A 21,764-nucleotide genomic window follows, 5' to 3' on the forward strand; every position below is an offset into this window, starting at 1 on the left:
TACAGTTGGGATTAGGGTTAGGGGTGTGTTGGGGTTAGTGTTGAAGTTAGAATTGAGGGGTTTCCACTGTTTAGGCACATCAGGGGTCTCCAAACGCAACATGGCGCCACCATTGATTCCAGCCAATCTTGCGTTCAAAAAGTCAAATGGTGTGCCCTCCCTTCCAAGCTCCGACGTGCGCCCAAACAGTGGTTTACCCCCACATTTGGGATACCAGCGTACTCAGGACAAACTGGGCAACAACTATTGGGGTCCAATTTCTCCTGTTACCCTTGCAAAAATAAAAAATTACTTGCTAAAACATAATTTTTGAGGAAAGAACAATTATTTTTTATTTTCACGGCTCTACGTTATAAACTTATGTGAAGCACTTGGGGGTTGAAAGTGCTCACCACACATCTAGATAAGATCCTTTTGGGGTCTAGTTTCCAAAATGGGGTCACTTGTGGGGTGTTTCTACTGTTTAGGCACATCAGGGGCTCTGCAAATGCAACGTGACGCCCACAGACCATTCCATCAAAGTCTGCATTTCAAATGTCACTACTTCCCTTCCGAGCCCTGACGTGTGCCCAAACAGTGGTTTACCCCCACATATGGGGTACCAGCATACTCACAACAAACTGGGCAACAAATATTGGGGTCCAATTTCTCCTGTTACCCTTGTGAAAATAAACAATTGCTTGCTAAAACATCTTTTTTGAGGAAAGAAAAATGATTTTTTATTTTCACGGCTCTGCGTTGTAAACTTCTGTGAAGCACTTGGGGGTTGAACGTGCTCACCACACATCTAGATAAGTTCCTTGGGGGTCTAGTTTCCAAAATGGGGTCACTTGTGGGGGGTTTCTACTGTTTAGGCACATCAGGGGCTCTGCAAACGTAACATGATTCCCGCAGACCATTCCATCAAAGTCTGCATTCCAAATCGTCACTACTTCCCTTCCGAGCCCCGGCATGTGCCCAAACAGTGGTTTACCCCCACATATGGGGTATCAGCGTACTCAGGAGAAACTGGACAACAACTTTTGGGGTCAAATTTTTCCTGTTACCCTTGGGAAAATTAAAAAATTCTGGGCTAAAAAAATATTTTTGAAGAAAGAAAACACATTTAATATTTTCACGGCTCTGCGTTATAAACTTCTGTGAAGCACTTGGGGGTTCAAAGTGCTCACCACACATCTAGATTAGTTCCTTGGGAGGTCTAGTTTCCAAAATGGGGTCACTTGTGCGGGAGCTCTAATGTTTAGGCACACAGGGGCTCTCCAAACGCGACATGGTGTCCGCTAATGATTGAAGCTAATTTTCCATTCAAAAAGCCAAATGGCGTGCCTTCCCTTCCGAGCCCTGCCGTGCGCCCAAACAGTGGTTTACCCCCACATATGGGGTATCATCGTACTCAGGACAAACTGGACAACAACATTTGGGGTCCAATTTCTCCTATTATCCTTGGGAAAATAAAAAACTCCGGGCTAAAAATCATTTTTGAGGAAAGAAAAATATTTTTTTATTTTCATGGCTCTGCGTTATAAACTTCTGTGAAGCACCTGGGGGTTTTAAGTGCTCACTATGCATCTAGATTAGTTCCTTGGGGGGGTCTAGTTTCCAAAATGGGGTCACTTGTAGGGGAGCTCCAATGTTTAGGCACACAGGGGCTCTCCAAACGCGACATGGTGTCCGCTAACGATTGGAGCTAATTTTCCATTCAAAAAGTCAAATGGCGCGCCTTCCCTTCCGAGCCTTGCCGTGCACCCAAACAGTGGTTTACCCCCACATATGAGGTATCGGCGTACTCAGGAGAAATTGCCCAACAAATTTTAGGATCCATTTTATCCTGTTGCCCATGTGAAAATGAAAAAATTGAGGCTAAAAGAAATTTTGTGTGAAAAAAAAGTACTTGTTCATTTTTACGGATTAATTTGTGAAGCACCTGGGGGTTTAAAGTGCTCACTATGCTTCTAGATAAGTTCCTTGGGGGGTCTAGTTTCCAAAATGGGGTCACTTGTGGGGGAGCTCCAATGTTTAGGCACACGGGGGCTCTCCAAACGCGACATGGTGTCTGCTAAAGATTGGAGCCAATTTTTCATTCAAAAAGTCAAATGGCGCTCCTTCCCTTCCGAGCCCTGCCGTGCGCCCAAACAGTGGTTTACCCCCACATATGAGGTATCAGCGTACTCAGGACAAATTGGACAACAACATTCGTGGTCCAGTTTCTCCTTTTACCCTTGGGAAAATAAAAAAATTGTTGCGAAAAGATCATTTTTGTGACTAAAAAGTTAAATGTTAATTTTTCCCCTCCATGTTGTTTCTGCTGCTGTGAAACACCTGAAGGGTTAATAAACTTCTTGAATGTGGTTTTGAGCACCTTGAGGGGTGCAGTTTTTAGAATGGTGTCACTTTTGGGTATTTTCAGCCATATAGAACCCTCAAACTGACTTCAAATGTGAGGTGGTCCCTAAAAAAAATGGTTTTGTAAATTTTGTTGTAAAAATGAGAAATCACTGGTCAAATTTTAACCCTTATAACTTCCTAGCAAAAAAAAAAAAATTTGTTTCCAAAATTGTGCTGATGTAAAGTAGACATGTGGGAAATGTTATTTATTAACTATTTTGTGTCACATAACTCTCTGGTTTAACAGAATAAAAATTCAAAATGTGAAAATTGCAAAATTTTCAAATTTTTCGCCAAATTTCCGTTTTTTTCACAAATAAACTCAGAAATTATCGACCTAAATTTACCACTAACATGAAGCCCAATATGTCACGAAAAAACAATCTCAGAATCGCTAGGATCCGTTGAAGCGTTCCTGAATTATTACCTCAAGGGGACACTGGTCAGAATTGCAAAAAATGGCAAGGTCATTAAGGCCAAAATAGGCTGGGTCATGAAGGGGTTAATGTCACCTTACAAGAGGAAGGTGACATTAGCCCCTCATTTCCCCGCTTGCAACTGCTACAAGACAAGTGGGAAGAGCCGGGCAAAGCGCCAGAATTGGCGCATCTAATAGATGCGCTTTTTCTGGGCAGCTGCAGGCTGCTATTTTTAGACTGGAGGGGGCCTATATCAATGGCCCCTTACCAGCCTGAGAAAACCAGCCCCCAGCTGTGAGCTTTAGCAAGGCTGGTTGTCAAAAATGAAGGGGACCCCACGCTGTTTTTTTTATATTTATTTAAATAATTAAAAAAAAAAGTGTGAGGACCCCTATTCTTGATAACTAGCCTTACTGAAGCTGACAGCTGGGGGCGCACAGCCACTCCTTGTCTCACTGTAATTAGCGGCTGTAGGTGTCAGATGATGGGAGCAGTAGTCCCATCAGCTGACACCAATGACAGGAAGTAAAGTTTATACCACTGATCGCAGCTGAATGCTCCCGCTGTCAGCGCGGGAACCGCGGCTCTCTGACCGGCGGGGACAATTTCCCCGCCAGTCAGAAAAGGCGTTTGTCGTGCTGTCATGCATATGACAGTGTGTCAAACACTGTAATGTCGGACCCCCCATTCAAGTGAATGGGGTTCAGGTCCGCTCTTCTGGATGACAGGCTGCATGGACGCATCATGCAGCCTGCCATCTAGATGTAGCAGAGCCGAGTGTGAGGTCACATCCGGCTGTCCTTAACTTTAATGCAGCAAATACGCTGCAAGAAAAGTCAACCTGGGTACTTGCAGCATTTTTTTTACCATCCATTCAAGTCAATGGGTGGAAAACACTGAAAAAAAAAAACAATGAAAGAAGTGACATGCCCCATGTCCAAAAAACACAGCAACGCACAAAATACTGATCACACAAAAACCCAATGTGTGTATGAGATTTCTGAAATCTCATAGGCTTTGCTGGTACTGTAAAAATCAGCTGAAAATTAGCATAAAATAACACAGCAAAAACGCCCAGTGTGAACTTACCCTAAAGTTAAACCATGTTTTTGCTGCTTTCTCAGAGCCGCTCTCATTTTCCCAGCCTTGATTGCTGTCCATAGACAACAAAGACCATTTCAATAAATCAGCAGTCATCTTACTGCCATCACTGGGCATTATTTCTGTGTTTATGAGCACATCCTCCGTATCTTTAATAACAAACTAAACCCCCCAGCGGCCACTTCTAAAGTCTGCAGATATTAGTGGCGACGGCTCACCTGAGCACTCCAGGCACAGATGGGGCCACAAATCACTGCAACCCTTTACTAGTTTAGGAACGGGCCCCAACAGTTTCCATCGGACACAACACTCAGCTGATGGGGCCACACACGGATGTGGCAGAATAGGAACTGCACATGACCCGTGACTGGCAGACACCCGAGGCTGCTGACTGTCAGGAACCTCATGATATAACGATCTACACAGTAACAGCTTCACTTCTCTGTTCTCAGTGCAGAAAGAAGGCGAGGGTCACACACGTGGGAAAAGCCACAATCATTCAGCCTCATCCAGCAGATTAGGACGAGGTTTTCTCACTTGTGCTCTACGTATACAAAGCTTTTATTTCCTGCAGCAGACACTCATCATCGACAGTTTCCCATGTTACAGAACTGCAATGTAGCCATAAAAACAATAAGGCGCTATACTGTGGCTGTGTTAAGGCATCCGGGGTTTTTTTTCTGTAAAATGTCAGTCCGGGCCGGGGATGCGGTTACAGGGGCCGCTCTGTATACTCAGCAGTGACTGAACCGGTGCCGGCCCATAACTAACAGAATGCTGGTGAGGAGAATAAAGATCATTTCCTCTTCGCTGCATTCAGCTGCGTGCAGGCGCCGGACAGCGTCATAACCCCATATCTGCAGGCTAATAGTGTTATTCCCGGGGACAGGTTCCCTTTAACACACACACACATCCACTTGAATGGGCGAGTCTCAGCCAACATATGGAAGACAATAGCTTGTGCTGCAATTTATTTCACACTCAGATTCAGGCAGTGAAAACCATCTGCACTGCCCCATCGAATAACATGGGTCCAAGCACTGGCCGTTATTTTCCATGGACAGTATTCAGACCAGCAATATGGTTGTGGGAACAAGTCCTTACAGCAATATCCAGTGTCACCTGCTAGTTACAGGCTGTAAACCAGTCTGGGTCAGGAGCTTGTGCTATTCGGTCACTGACTGTGACCCCCGATGTGTCCCCCCCTACTGGAGGACTTCATCCTGGCGGCACAAACCCCTGATGTGTCCCCCCCCCCCCTACTGGAGAACGTCAGCCTGGCAGCAGAGACCCCCAATGTGTCCCCCTCTACTGGAGAACGTCAGCCTGGCGGCACAGACCCCCGATGGGTTCCCCCCTACTGGAGAACGTGAGCCTGGCGGCACAGACCCCCGATGTGTCCCCCCCTACTGGAGAACGTCAGCTTGGCGGCACAGACCCCCGATGTGTCCCCCCCTACTGGAGAACGTCAGCTTGGCGGCACAGACCCCCGATGTGTCCCCCCCTACTGGAGAACGTCAGCTTGGCGGCACAGACCCCCGATGTGTCCCCCCCTACTGGAGAACGTCAGCTTGGCGGCACAGACCCCCGATGTGTCCCCCCCTACTGGAGAACGTTAGCTTGGCGGCACAGACCCCCGACACGGGATTTCCATTATGACATCATCGTCGCCATGCTGTGCCCGTCTCTGATTGGTCGAGGCCTGGCGGCCTCGACCAATCAGAGAGGCGGGATTTCCAGGACAGACAGACAGACAGACAGAGACAGACAGACAGACGGACGGACGGAAAAACCCTTAGACAATTATATATATAGATATCATTACTAGCATACACTGTAACATATATATATCATTACTAGCACACACTATCAGATATAGATATATATATATATATATATATATATATATATATATATATATATATCTATCATATAGATATCATTACGAGCACACACTATCATATAGATATATATCATTGCTACTCACCAGGAGGCTGCAGTGCACAGCGCGCTCACATTCCACACTGACAGCCTGCAGATATCACCGCGCTGCTCCGCACCGCACAGCGTCACGTGATCAGCAGCCGCTAGAACTTCCTGCCTTCACAGGACGCTTCACCACGTGACTGGGGGACCGTACCATTATCTGACAAGGGGCTGCAGCGCCGTCTGTGTCTTCACCTCAGCACGGCATGTTACTTCACCTCACGGCCCGCATATATAAGGCGCCACAGGGAACAGCTGCACACAACGATAACAACACTGGTCACGTTGTGTCTGAGCGGGGACAAACTCCTGGTAGATGCGCGGTGACGGACCTGACTGATGCCATGGCGCCCACTAGGAGGCGCTCTGTGCACGTGTCTTTTTTCTGTATTAACACTGCACACGCCAACTACAGAGCATCATACCTCCCAACCGTCCCGATTTCAGCGGGACAGTCCCGCTTTGGCACCGGGGTCCCGCTGTCCCGCTTCGGGCATTTAAAATCCCGAATTTGCGGCCGCCGGTGAAGCCCCGCCCACTTCCGGGACGTAGAGAGAGCCTGTTTTTTTTTTTTTTTATATAAAAGCTGCCTCCTGACCGCCCGCGCAACACCCCCCCCCCCTCCCGCCCCCTGTGCGGCGCTGCCACGCTGAAGGAGAGAGCCTGCAGCAATCAAGAAGAAAGGTCAGCGATTCACTACCTCTGGCTGTGTGTGCACGGAGCTCCGGCTTCTGCTCTTAGCTGCTATCCCGGCAGAGAAGGAGAGACGGGGGAGGTGCCGGGATAGTGCAGAGCTGTGAGCAGGAGACTGAAGACTTCAGCAGAGAGCTGCACATGGACATCAGCCGCCCCTGCATCACAGAGGAGATTGTGTGTGTGTGATGTGTGTGATGGCTGCGTGTGTGTGTGTGTGATGGCTGGGTGTGTGTGTGTGATGGCTGTGTGTGTGTGATGGCTGCGTGTGTGTGTGTGTGATGGCTGCGTGTGTGTGATGGCTGCGTGTGTGTGTGTGATGGCTGTGTGTGTGTGATGGCTGCGTGTGTGTGTGTGTGATGGCTGCGTGTGTGTGTGTGTGATGGCTGCGTGTGTGTGTGTGATGGCTGCGTGTGTGTGTGATGGCTGCGTGTGTGTGTGTGATGGCTGCGTGTGTGTGTGTGATGGCTGCGTGTGTGTGTGATGGCTGCATGTGTGATGGCTGCGCGTGTGTGTGTGTGTGTGATGGCTGCGTGTGTGTGTGTGATGGCTGTGTGTGATGGCTGCGTGTGTGTGTGATGGCTGCGTGTGTGTGTGTGATGGCTGCGTGTGTGTGATGGCTGCGTGTGTGTGATGGCTGCGTGTGTGTGATGGCTGCGTGTGTGTGATGGCTGCGTGTGTGTGTGATGGCTGCGTGTGTGTGTGATGGCTGCGTGTGTGTGATGGCTGTGTGTGTGTGATGGCTGTGTGTGTGTGATGGCTGTGTGTGTGTGATGGCTGTGTGTGTGTGATGGCTGTGTGTGTGTGATGGCTGCGTGTGTGTGATGGCTGCGTGTGTGTGTGATGGCTGCGTGTGTGTGTGTGTGATGGCTGCGTGTGTGATGTCTGCGTGTGTGTGTGATGGCTGCATGTGTGTGTGATGGCTGCGTGTGTGTGTGATGGCTGCGTGTGTGTGATGGCTGTGTGTGTGTGATGGCTGTGTGTGTGTGATGGCTGTGTGTGTGTGATGGCTGTGTGTGTGTGATGGCTGTGTGTGTGTGATGGCTGCGTGTGTGTGATGGCTGCGTGTGTGTGTGATGGCTGCGTGTGTGTGTGTGTGTGTGATGGCTGCGTGTGTGATGTCTGCGTGTGTGTGTGATGGCTGCATGTGTGTGTGATGGCTGCGTGTGTGTGTGTGTGTGATGGCTGCGTGTGTGTGTGTGATGGCTGCGTGTGTGTGTGTGTGATGGCTGCGTGTGTGTGTGTGTGATGGCTGCGTGTGTGTGTGATGGCTGCGTGTGTGATGCATTTGTGTCAAAGCTGCATGTGTTTGTGAGCTGCGTGCGTGTGAGCTGCGTGCCTGTGTGTGAGCTGCGTGCCTGTATGTCATTATACAGTATGGAGCATCATGTGTGGTCATTATACAATATGGAGCATCATGTGCGGTCATTATACAGTATGGAGCATCATGTGCGGTCATTATACAGTATGGAGCATTATGTGTGGCCATTATACAGTATGGAGCATCATGTGCGGTCATTATACAGTCTGGAGCATCATGTGCGGTCATTATACAGTCTGGAGCATCATGTGCGGTCATTATACAGTCTGGAGCATCATGTGCGGTCATTATACAGTATGGAGCATCATTTGCGGTCATACAGTATGGAGCATCATGTGCGGTCATTATACAGTATGGAGCATCATGTGCGGTCATTATACAGTATGGAGCATCATGTGGGGTCATTATACAGTATGGAGCATCATGTGCGGTCATTATACAGTCTGGAGCATCATGTGCGGTCATTATACAGTATGGAGCATCATTTGCGGTCATACAGTATGGAGCATCATGTGTGTTCATTATACAGTATGGAGCATCATGTGCGGCCATTATACAGTATGGAGCATCATGTGGGGTCATTATACAGTATGGAGCATCATGTGCGGTCATTATACAGTATGGAGCATCATGTGCGGTCATACAGTATGGAGCATCATGTGTGTTCATTATACAGTATGGAGCATCATGTGTGGCCATTATACAGTATGGGGCACTGTGTGGCCATATTTTTTTGTTTATAATTATTGTATATGAAACAGTGTGATCAGCAGTGCTAAATGGGTGTGGTTGGGATGTGGATATGGGTGTGACTAATTATGAATGGGTGTGGTCAGAGGCGTGGCCTAAAATTTGCCGCGGCGCGCAAAGCGCGCCGCAAACTTTGTCCCTCTTTCCCATCTTCAAAAGTTGGGAGGTATGGAGCATCATGTCTGCACTGTGCAGCACTGCTACTGATAAGCATGACGGACAGCGCCCTCACCTCTGTAATGATAGTGGAGTTTGCGAAAGCGTCTCCACCGATAGGAGACGAGCCCTGAGAATCGTCCCCGGTGAGCGGACCAATGAGAAGGCAGCACTGGGGAAAGCATCTGTGTACAACCGTCACTTCTGAGTCCCGTAGAGAAGATCGCAGTGGTCGGACCTGCTCGTACTGGTGCTGACACTGGTACAGATTAAAGGGCCATTATTAAACAGTGGGTCTCCTATGCTGATATTGCCTATGCAGTGAGCGGCTGGGCTGCTAAGAATTATGATGCCCCCCAATACCCCTTTCACGAGAGGTACAGGAGGGCTTCCTGAAAAAATGTTGCATTGAATGCAAGGCCTGCCCTGCTACCAAGTCATATGCACCCCAAGAAGCCTTTGAACCCAGATACTGGATGGCCACAGGAAAATCCACTTCCCATTATTCATTTTGTAATCCCATACTGTTTTCTTATGCATTGAATGCAAGGGCCGCCTTGACCCAAATTTACACGCACCTCAATCCCCCCTTGGAAGAAACATGGAGGAGGGCCTCATAAAAAAAACTGTCCAATTACAAAGGAGTGGGTCTCCTAGACTCGTAATACCCATACACTAAGTGCATAGGCTGAGAAACATTTCCCCATGGTGGTACATTTTTTAAAAATATTTTATGGGGATCATAGACAACCCTTCCAAAAAATTGACTGGCTGTAGCAGCTCGGAACAAGTTAACCCTGGTGATCTAGTGGCGGTGGATGATGAGACATTGAGGAAGACCTTATTAAAAACTACGCCCAATTTAAAGGAGCGGGTCTCCTAGACTTGTAATGCCCATGCACTAAGTGCATGGACTGACAAACATTTCCCCATGTGGGGAACATTTTTTAATAATATTTTATGGGGATCGTAGACACCCTTGCCCAAAAATTGGCAGTAACAGAAAGGAACATGTTAACCCTGGTGATCTAGTGGTGGTGGATGATGAGACGTTGAGGAAGTCCTTATTAAAAACTAGGCCCAATTTAAAGGATAAGGTCTCCTAGACTTGTAATGCCCATACACTAAGTGCATGGGCAGACAAACCTTTCCCCATGGGGGGTACAATTTTTAAACAGGACGACTGATCATGCTGTCCTCCTCATCCTCCTCCTCCCTGTCCTAAGCCATCCACGCTAAACAGATGGTATGACAGCTGTGCTTGTAGTACCATCTTTAGCGCATGAAAGTAGCTCCTATTCTTCCTCCTCATTGTCTCTACATTGGGATGACATAAGGCTGGGCTGAGTGTAATCATCCTTATTAGTTTCTTGCTCCATGTCCTCGTGCTCCGCCTGCAATGCATCCTCTTTAATTGTCAGCAGAGAGATTTTCAGAATACAGAGAAGTGGGATGGTGACACTAATTATGGCGTGATCGCCGCTCACCATCTTGGTTCAGTCCTCAAAGTTTTTGAGGATGGTACATATGTCTGACATCCATGTCCACTCCTGAGGTTTTAGGTGTTGAGTCTGAACTGAATAACGATGGCCTTGTTGATGCTGATAGTCAACAACTGCCCTCTTCTGCTCACAAATCCTTTCCAACATATGCAGTGTAGAGTTCCTATGTGTGGGAACATCACACACCAGTCGGTGAGGCGGAAGATGCAAACGCTGCTGAAGCACGGCAAGGGCGGCTGAATCTGTAGCTGACTTTCTAAAATGGGCAGACAGGCGGCGTACTTTCACTAGCAGATCCGGCAGCTCTGGGTAGCTTTTTAGAAAACGTTGAACGACGAGGTTAAGCACATGGACCAGGCAAAGTACATGTGTGATCTCACCTTGCCTCAGAGCTGCCACCAGGTTCTGGCCATTGTCACACATGACCATGCCTGGCTGTAGGTTCAGCGGTGTCATCCAAAAATCTGACTGCTCTTTCAGCGCTGTCCACAACTCTTCAGCATTGTGCGGTATGTCATCTAAGCACAAGAAAAGAAAAAATGAATGGCACTAGGTGCTATACTCACAGCTGGAATGTATCGGACTCTCAGTGGTGATCGCTGGAGATACAGTCATATGAGACTCTGTTAAAGTCCACTGCGGCATGCAATAAATAATAGCTTTGGGGTGGTGCTCAACTTCATAAGCAATGTGGATCCAGAGGAATAAAGAAAAAATAAGTGGCACTCACCCAGTAATGCTGTACAAAGGGTGTCCTTTATTCAGAGCATTTGCTCATAGACATGCGGTGGAGAGGCGGCTTGGCAAGGAAGGGAGTGCAAGGGGAGGCAAGAGGACGACGGCCGTTTCGCGCCTGCGCGCTTCCACGGGTCCAGGTGCGTGAATTAGAAACATCACATTCCTATATAGGGAACTAAACATCATGATGTGAACAGGTGATACCGTTTAAAAACACATTTGGATGCGTGCACCAAATTACGCTAACAAGTACATTAGAAATATATATTTATAGTATACACATAAATACAGTCGGCAAATTCTTATTTCAAAATTCTCATTTTAAAGAAAAATGGACATATCCAGTTTATCGTTCAATCCTATAGCGCCCTGCGCGTTAGTTTCAATGATCCACCTCGCCTCGCATTGCAAGAGTTTCTTGTCACGATCGCCCCCATTAGGAGGATTTTTTACGATTTCCAAACCTGCAAACCGCAGTATGTTTGGATCAGCGCTGTGTACATCGCGTATATGTTTTATAAAGCGAGCACAGCCTTTCCCTGATGCAACCGAATTGTAATGCTCTCTGAATCTATGAAATAACGGACGAATGGTCTTACCAATATAGAAAAAGTGACACGGACACATGATTATATAGACTACATAACGTGTTTTACATGTTATCAATTGGTGGACCGTGTGGCAGATAGAACCAATGCGAATAGGGTTATCTATTAGTCTAAACTGACAATAACTACAATTTCCACATTTGTGGTTACCTACAGGTTGTAGTTTCCTCAACCAATTGGAATTGTCATTAGCTGATAGACGATTTTTAACAAGAAGATCCCCCAGGTTTTTTGTGCGTTTATAGGCAAAAATCGGGTGGTTTACTGTCAAAGCAGCAAGTTCCCTATCGGATTGTAATATATGCCAGTTTTTATGGATAGCCGCATAGATTGCTTTATTCATTGGGCTATGTGTGAATGTAAATACAAATTTGTCATTGGCACCGTTATTAGGGAAATTTTTTGTTTTTTTGCGCCTTTTAAGTAAATCCTCCTGAACTAATTTCCTCACTCTATTTTCCGCCATATCCAAAATTTTAGGGGGATAATTTCTTTTCAAAAAGTTAGTTTTGAGTTCAGTTATTTGTTTAATAAAAGCATCCTCATTGTTGGTAATTTTCCTATACCTAACCATCTGGCTATACGGTATGCTATGTTTTGTGTGAAAGGGGTGTGCGCTATTAAAATGCAGCAAGCTGTTTGTCGCTGTAGGTTTTTTGTATACACTTGTGTTAATTTTCCCTTCTACTACATCAATTTTAACGTCAAGAAACTCCAACGACAATCCTCCGAAACAGGCAGTAAATTGCATATTGTCATTATTATTATTATTAAGGTAGGACACAAAGTTCTCAAAGTCCAATCCTGAACCATCCCACACAATAAAGACATCGTCAGCAAACCTATGATATGCTCGAATAAACCGCAAAAAAGGATTACCAACTGAAGTTATGTATTTCTCCTCAAATGCTGCCAAAAATAAATTTGCAAATACACACGCGACCGGCGTCCCCATTGCGGTTCCGGTGCGTTGTAAAAACCATCTATTAATAAACCTAAATGCGTTATGTGTTAAAACAAAGTCCAGGCTTTCAGTGACAAAGTCAATGAAGTCCTGATCCTTGTTACAATTCTGTAAAATCGTACGAATCGCTTCGATGCCTTTATTGTGGGGGATTCGTGTATACAAATTGACAATGTCAATCGATGCTAGTGAAAAAGTGGGTTGCCAATCTAAAGTGCGCAGTGCCAGTAAAAAGTCACCCGAATCTTTAATAAAGGAGGGAATTTTATGCAGCAAGGGTTTGAGTAACCAATCCAAGAATTTGGACAAGGGTTCCGTTAAGGAGCCAATACCGGATATGATTGGTCTTCCGGGCGGTTTAGTGGCATGCTTATGAATCTTAGGCAGACTGTACCAATTAGGAATCGTTGAATGTTCAGGAAATAATTTTTCTGCTTTATTTTTCGATAAAACTCCCTTTACTACAAATTTATTTAATAATTTTCTCAATTTCTCCTTGAATTTCAAGATGGGATTGAAATCCAGTGAGATATAAGTACATGTATCGTTCAATTGAGACATCGCCTCCTCAATATAATATGATTTGTCAAGGATGACTATATTGCCACCCTTGTCCGCTTTCCTTATGATGGTATCATTCCATTGCTGCATTTCATATATCGCATTCTCCTCCTTCTTGGATAAATTATTTTTAGGGGGACAATAAAGAATGGCTTCCACATCTTTTATAACCATGTCCTGGAACAAATCGACAACATTTCCTGGAGAGGTAGGGGGCATAAAAGTTGACTTAATGCCTCCAGTAAAAGGTTCTATTAATGGACCAATTTCTATAGTAGTCTTTGGATCATTTGTGGTTGATTCATTCAAGCCAGCAAGAAGCCATGCATCTTCAATGTCCTTCGGGTCACTAGGCGGATAAGCCATGAAGCCTAAGCTCCCAATATGGGCAGGACTATCAGTCGAGGTGTCAATAGAGGTTCTTTTCTCTTTATTACCCGCAAAGAATTTTTTTAGGTGTAGTTTTCTTGTGGCTTTAAATAAATCAACCCTGAAATCTGTGAAATTAAACTCTTCAGGGACGCAAAAGTTCAGACCTAATGATAGTACATGTTTCTGCTCATGAGTCAGGATTCTTCTGGAGAGATTTATTACTTGCAGCTCATTACTCTCGGTTGTTACTTCCTCCAGGAGACTTGCTTGCGTTTCTTTTGTGGATTTTTTCTTTCGTCCACCACGTCGGATCTTTTGTCTAAAGGGATGTCATCCTGGGAGGGGATAACAGAAGCTCCTCTATTATCCACAATTTCTTCAACCCCACTGGAGTCAGAATCTGTTACCCATCCGTCTCTCTGCGTTTTGCGTTTATTATACCTTTTAAAAGATGGATTTCTTTGAAAATTTCTCTTTTTGCCGAATTTGTTCCAGGAAAATATCTGCCCTGTAGCGAAATCATTTTTGTCTCTCAAAAACTTGTCTTTTTTCTTCTGTTTAGTTTCGATCTGAATTAAAACCAATTTTTTATTCAGTTTTTTTAAAAACAGCTTAAATTGGGTTTCTATGACGCGTGAACTCAGCTCACTTTTAGCGCCCTCCAGTTGCTCACACAATAAAGCATATTCTTTTTCATTCTGCGTAATTACTAATGCCAGAAGGTTCTGGGAGCATTGCAGGTGAATCTCTTCCCAGGCTTTTTGAAATGATTCGTCACCGCTAAACTGTGATATCTCTTTATACACACGTAGTCCCCTAGGAACGCGTCCACACTCAGTATAAGATTTAAGAGATTGAATAGTCCAGTATAATCTAATCTCTCTCTCAGCCAGAGAGTATATTTTAGATTCCAATGTTTTTGTACTTATTAGCGTAAGTTCATCTTTATGGTTGCAATCCATAAAGAACTCCCCCGCACCCTCTCTGCCAGCCTGTAAACCATCCTCCAATGCAATGCCTGGGACCGAGTCCATGCTATCTTCTTGACTAATATCCATTTTGAACCTGGTGATGCAGCACCTGTGCTCAATTCAGAGAATAAGTCCAAACAAAGATGCACAAGAAAAGAAAAAATGAATGGCACTAGGTGCTATACTCACAGCTGGAATGTATCGGACTCTCAGTGGTGATCGCTGGAGATACAGTCATATGAGACTCTGTTAAAGTCCACTGCGGACTGATGTCATCTAAGCAGATTAGCTTCAGCACAGCCTGTTGCTGCTTGGCTGAGGCAGTGCTTCCAGCTTTTGACTGATGTGCTCATTTCAGAGATGGAGGCTGAAGAGGAGGTGCAGGAGCTGTAGACTGTGGGGGCAACCCTGATTGATGTAGGTCCCGCAGTCCTCGGTGTCGGGAGGATGTGTTCCATCCCAAGGTCTGACTGGGTCCTGGCTTCCACTATGTTATCCTAGTGTGCCATCAGTGAGATGTGCCATCCCTTCCCACAAGCACTTATCCACGTGTCCATGGTTAGTTGGACTTTCCCAGTAAGAGCATTGCTGAAGGCATGGGTAATGCTGTGGGACACGTGCTGGTGTAATACCGTTACGGCACACCGGGAGAAATAGTGGCGACTGGGGACCGAGTATCTTAGGACGGCTGCCGCCATCAAGTTGCGGAAAGCTTCCGTCTCAACGAGCCTAAAAGGCAAAATTGTGCAGGCAAATGAGAGAATTTAGTACCGTGGCCTGTGTGGCGTTGGCTGGGTATTTCTGCTTGCGTTCCAATGACTGGGGTATAGACAACTGAAGGCTGCACTGGGACAAGGATGTGGGCGGGCTTGATGATGGTGCTGGTTGACTGTGGGCAACAACAGTTGCAGGGCACGAGGCATCTTCACATGCACCGTGAACTGGGGATTGGCTTCTGCGCAAAACAGTGGAAGCAGTTGTGTCACCTGCAGACAGTGTTCCTGGAGCCTGGAGTTCAGCCCACAAAGTCGGGTGCTTTGCTGCCATGTGCCTGATCATGCTGGTGGTGGTCAGGCTGGTAGTTTTGCTACCAATGCTGATGCGGGCATGGCAGGTGCTGCAAATGGCCTCTTTGGGGTTATCGGCAGACTCTTTAAAAAATAACCAGACTCGGGAAGATCTAACAGTTGGAATGGCAACTTCTGTTATGTTGGTGTTACGGGGAACGGATGCACGCCTTCTGTCTGCAGCCACCACACTGCTTTTTCCTGCCTGTTGAGGTGCTATGCCTCCTTCCCCATGTGTGCTGCTGTCCTTGCTCTGCATGTCGTCCTGTCAGGGTGGGTCAGTTACTATGTCATCCACCACCTCGTCTTCCACATCCGCACCCTGCTCCTCCTCCTGACTTTCTGGCAATTGTGTCTCATCATCGTCCACCTCTTGTGACACTTTCCCACCATCGCCTTCCTGTGACCGTGGCTGCTCAAATCTTTGGGCATTGCTATATGCGATCTCATCTTGCCCCACATCAAGTTGACGGGCCGAGAGTCCGGAATCTTTAAAGAGAAAACTGAACAGCTCTTCAGCGTCTCCAAGTGTGGGATCAGTTGTCTCAGGGCACTTGACATGGTGGGAGGAAGGAGGATCAGCGTGTGTAATATGCAGTCCACACTAACGGCTACTCAGACTTGACCACGTGGAAGACGTGGTGGTGGTGGCTAAGTGACTGGAAGCATTATCCACTATCCAACAACAACCGTTTCACACTTTCTGGCTTCAATAGTGGTGTGTGGTGGTCCCCTAGAAACTGTGATAGGAAGAGCGAGAGAGCATATGTGGGTCTTTGTTGTGGCCCACTTTCAGCTTGGCCACGGCCTCGTCCTCTGAATGCACCATCAGCATCACGTCCACTTCCCCATACCTTGCCTTGCCCATTTTAAATGGACTACTGAAATATTTTAAAAGTTCAATACAAATGGATTAATTTTGAGAAAACTTATAAGTGATCAGTATGCCTGAAAATCAAGTATTTGGAGACCACAGATAGACCAGGCATCTGACTGAGATAACAGACTGTTTCAATATGTGGCCTGTCTCTTTTAAATGTTTTGAACCATCAAATACTGTATACACCAAGGATAGCAGACCAAAAAGTGGAATGTATGCCTGAAAAGAAAGGATTTGGAGACCACAGATAGACCAGTTGTCTGACTGAGATAACAGACTGTTTCAATATGTGGCCTGTATATTTTAAAAATTTTTGAGCCACAAAATACTGTATGCACCAAGGGTAGCAGACAAAAAATGGAATGTATGCCTGAAAAGCAAGGATTTGGAGACCACAGATAAACCAGGCGTCTGACTGAGATAACATACTTTTTCAATATGTGGCCTGTATATTTTAAAATTTTTTGAAGCACAAAATACTGTATACACCAAGGGTAGCAGACAAAAAACTGGAATGTATGCCTGAAAAGCAAGGATTTTGACACCACAGATAGACCAGGCATCTGACGGAGATAGCAGACTGTTTCAATATGTGGCCTGCCTTTTTTTTTATTTTTTTAACCACAAAATACTGTATACACCAAGGGTAGCAGACGAAAAACTGGAATGTATGCCTGAAAAGCAAGGATTTGGAGACCACAGATAGACCAGGCGTCGGATGGAGATAACAGACTGATCAAAATGTGGCCTTGTGTCAATAAGTAGTTATAAAAATAAGAACTGTAACTAAATATTTTTGGGACCGCTACAGATTTTTTGGTCAGCAAAATGGTGTCCAAAAATGTTGTAAGACACTCCAAAAAATACTATAGTACCAATAAAAAAGGCCAGAATTTTCTGCGCACTCACATCTGATGGCTGGGACAAAAAAAAATAAATTAAATTGTTCGATTTTCACGCTCTTTTATTGAAATGACCTGGCTGTAGTCTGCAGTGTGACCAAGCAAATAAATGTAGAAAAATGGGGCTATGGACTGCTTTGTAATAAAATTAGCAGGTATAAGGTGCAAAACAAAAAAAATAGCCACGGATACCTGCAGCTACGTATATATAAAATTTGCAGCAGCAAACAGTAATGGAGCCTTTTGATGTATGCAGGGAGATCTATATACTCACAATGCCTGCAGGCCTTGCACTGATGTGGATATGTGCACATAGACTCCCCTGCCTACCTAGAGTTGCAATCTATGTACCCCCAAATTAGCCTTAAAAAGGACTGTTGGTTTATCAGGATTTGTGGATTGAATACTAGTAGACCCACACTAAATAGTAAAAGTAACAATCTAACCCTATCTCAGCAGCAACTCTCCATACACTAGCTGAGTCTGAAGCAGAATGCGGCGAGCAGGGCAGTGCCAGGTCTCTTATAGTCCTGATGACACTGTGCAGCCAGCCAATCACTGTAATACCACAAGAAAGATGGCTGCGGTATTACAGTGCATGGCAGACAATCCCTGCATGTTGATTGGCACTCTAAAAAGAGCCAAAATTAAAAGGAGGAGACCCGAGCTCCCGCAGAATAATCTCGGAAATGCTTCGCTCATCACTACTCAGTATACTTTGATATTCAGCACTGTCAGCAAAGGACTTACCCCCTGATACAAACCGAAGAAGCTGACACGAAACACGCATTGGGGTTAGCTGCATCCCACCACCAGGTTGTATATGGTTACATTACATATTTTTCTGAGATCAGTTTAACATCTCTGTCTGCTTTATGAGAATAATTTTGATATTTGGGCCGATCTTAAACAGGGTTTTTGCATGTGACAGGTCTGGATATATTACATTATTTAGGATCTTCTTTTGACCTAGAGCACTGTTTATATAGAAAACTGCTTCTCGTCTTGTACTGATTTCTTGCCTTCAATATTCCCATTCAGTCCATATTCTCTTTGGTCTTATTAATATTGTTCTCCAGTTATTGTCAATTTGAACTATTTTTGAGGAGCTTATTTCTCCCTTACACACTTGATGATTAATGATTAGAGTGTTTTTCTACTTGTTACCGCACTATTAGAATGATATTTAACGTTGTTTGAATTTCATCTATTTTTGTGGAATACCATATACAGTTAGGTCCATATATATTTGGACAGAGACAACATTTTTCTAATTTTGATTATAGACATTACCACAATGAATTTTAAACAAAACAATTCAGATGCAGTTGAAGTTCAGACTTTCAGCTTTCATTTGAGGGTATCCACATTAAAATTGGTTGAAGATTTTAGGGGTTTCAGCTCCTTAACATATGCCACCCTGTTTTTAAAGGGACCAAAAGTAATTGGACAGATTCAATAATTAAAAATAAAATGTTCATTTTTAGTACTTGGTTGAAAACCCTTTGTTGGCAATGACTGCCTGAAGTCTTGAACTCATGGACATCACCAGACGCTGTGTTTCCTCCTTTTTGATGCTCTGCCAGGCCTTCACTGCGGTGGTTTTCAGTTGCTGTTTGTTTGTGGGCCTTTCTGTCTGAAGTTTAGTCTTTAACAAGTGAAATGCATGCTCAATTGGGTTGAGATCAGGTGACTGACTTGGCCATTCAAGAATATTCCACTTCTTTGCTTTAATAAACTCCTGGATTGCTTTGGATTTATGTTTTGGGTCATTGTCCATCTGTAGTATGAAACGACAACCAATCAGTTTGGCTGCATTTGGCTGGATCTGAGCACACAGTATGGCTCTGAAGACCTCAGAATTCATTCGGCTGCTTCTGTCCTGTGTCACATCATCAATAAACACTAGTGACCCAGTGCCACTGGCAGCCATGCATGCCCAAGCCATCACACTGCGTCCGCCGTGTTTTACAGATGATGTGGTATGCTTTGGATCATGAGCTGTACCACGCCTTTGCCATACTTTTCTCTTTCCAACATTCTGGTAGAGGTTGATCTTGGTTTCATCTGTCCAAAGAATGTTCTTCCAGAACTGTGCTGGCTTTTTTAGATGGTTTTTAGCAAAGTCCAGTCTAGCCTTTTTACTCTTGATGCTTATGAGTGGCTTGCACCGTGCAGTGAACCCTCTATATTTACTTTCATGCCGTCTTCCCTTTATGGTAGATTTGGGTATTGATACGCCTACCTCCTGGAGAGTGTTATTCACTTGGTTGGCTGTTGTGAAGGGGTTTCTCTTCACCATGAAGATTATTCTGCGATCATCCACCACTGTTGTCTTCCGTGGGCGCCCAGGTCTTTTTGCATTGATGAGTTCACCTGTGCTTTCTTTCTTTCTCAGGATGTACCAAACTGTAGATTTTGCCACTCCTAATATGGTAGCAATTTCTCGGATGGTTTTTTTCTGTTTTCGCAGCTTAAGGATGGCTTGTTTCACCTGCACGGAGAGCTCCTTTGACCGCATGTTTACTTCACAGCAAAACCTTCCAAATGCAAGCACCACACCTCAAATCAACTCCAGGCCTTTTATCTGCTTAATTGAGAATTACATAACAAAGGGATTGCCCACAGCTGTCCATGAAATAGACTTGGAGTCAATTGTCCAATTACTTTTGGTCCCTTTAAAAACAGGGTGGCACATGTTAAAGAGCTGAAACTCCTAAACCCTTCATCCAATTTTAATGTGGATACCCTCAAATGAAAGCTGAAAGTCTGAACTTCAACTGCATCTGAACTGTTTTGCTTAATATTCATTGTGGTAATGTCTATAACCAAAATTAGAAAAATGTTGTCTCTGTCCAAATATATATGGACCTAACTGTACTTCCGGTGATGTGGCACTCATTGTCACTTCTCCCTGTTTTAAAGGGAACCTGTCACCCCCCCCAGGGCGTATTAAAATAAAAGAGCCACCTTCAGCAGCACTAAGGCTGCATTCTGTGAAGGTGGCTCTTATGTTTAGTATCCTAGGAATGCTGAAATAATCACTTATAAATTTTGTGTCATACCTCTATTGAGTCAGGGAGGTATGATTTCTCCCTGACTCAAGCACCTCGCAGCCGTCCATCATCCCACCGTGCGCTGCCTCCTCTCTGTCTTGTCCCGTCACCCGTGCCTATGATCTGCAATTATTTCTCAGGCATGTGCTGTGTGCGCTGCCCTGGAACTTATATCAAGTGATGTAAGTAGATCGCATCTGCGCACAGCAGAGGCCCCAGATCTCTCCCCACAGTGTGTTATGATGTATTCACACTGCGGGGCTGGGAATCTGGCTCTGTGCGCAGGCGCGAGCTAGTTACATCAATTGGGCGCCATTGCGTAGGTTCTTAGGGTGCTAACCTCCGCGGTAGGTAGGGTTTGAATAGGCAGGGTATCTGAGGGATTTTATTTAGGGATTCACCCTTTCTATCCTTCTTGTATGAGATATGCGTGGTTTGGAGGTTCCGTCGTGGCCCAAAAGGCCACCACCCTAAGAATGATGGATTGTGCATATGTATGTACAAACATTATACCACTACTCCGAATATTGTTTGTACGGGTATATAATTTTTCACCTCCTAGAAATTACTCGAACTCATTGATCAGGTGATTAGGTGATATCCCTTTTTTGTGATACCTCTGAATGAGCGTAGTAATTTGGCCAATATCCCGTTAAGGTGCATATTATTCAGGGGTTTCAAGAAATCTGCACATATGAACTTAGTTCTCAGACAGCTTCTATGGTGGCTAAGGATTAGCACCCACCTGGATGAATGTAATAGTGCGACAGCATTTTTTTGTCTGCCACATTATTGTGTACCGGCAGAGGTCATATGACCAATACGTCAGTGGTACAACACATTTTCTCATGCGATTAGCAGCCGGAGATGACGATAGCGCTCCAACGCTCACCGCTTGCGGTCCAAGTCCAGGACGTGACGTATACGTCCCGGCGCATGAGCATTTCGAATGCCGGAAGTGACCGGCCAGCGTCCGGAACCACGCGATGTGGGAATATGCATGGAGTCTATTTAAGACAAGTAAGGAGATCATGAATTCAGCAATGCTCGTTTGTTATAGATTTGATGTCGCCGCCCCCCTGATGAGTTGAAAGACGAAACGCGTAGGGAGACATTAACTGCTTAAAGGCTAGGACGGCATGGCAAAACACAGACCAATGCCCGATATGGGAGCCTTGATACTCGGATAAAGGCACCGGCTGAAATATCTGGTCCTGCAGATGAGTATAAAAATCTTGCTTTAAAGAAATATACCCGTTCGTGTCATATACTGAACATGCCTGCCCTGGGTGGGAGGTACTATGTATTCTGGAGTCCGGGATAATATATCAT

At 45.2% G+C, this 21,764-nt stretch overlaps 1 protein-coding gene across 1 annotated transcript in view; it reads right to left on the minus strand.

Annotated features, from left to right (window-relative positions):
- CLN8 (CLN8 transmembrane ER and ERGIC protein) overlaps window positions 1-6,301 on the minus strand; it is a 34,103-nt gene extending 27,802 nt beyond the window's left edge. The window contains exon 1 of the mRNA XM_077290066.1: window positions 5,893-6,301. The gene's annotated coding sequence lies outside the window, so the exon portion shown is untranslated. The remainder of the gene's footprint in view (window positions 1-5,892) is intronic.
- Window positions 6,302-21,764: the final 15,463 nt, after the last annotated feature.

This window comes from Ranitomeya variabilis, chromosome 2, assembly GCF_051348905.1.
Source record: "Ranitomeya variabilis isolate aRanVar5 chromosome 2, aRanVar5.hap1, whole genome shotgun sequence".
NCBI classification, from domain to species: domain Eukaryota; kingdom Metazoa; phylum Chordata; class Amphibia; order Anura; family Dendrobatidae; genus Ranitomeya; species Ranitomeya variabilis.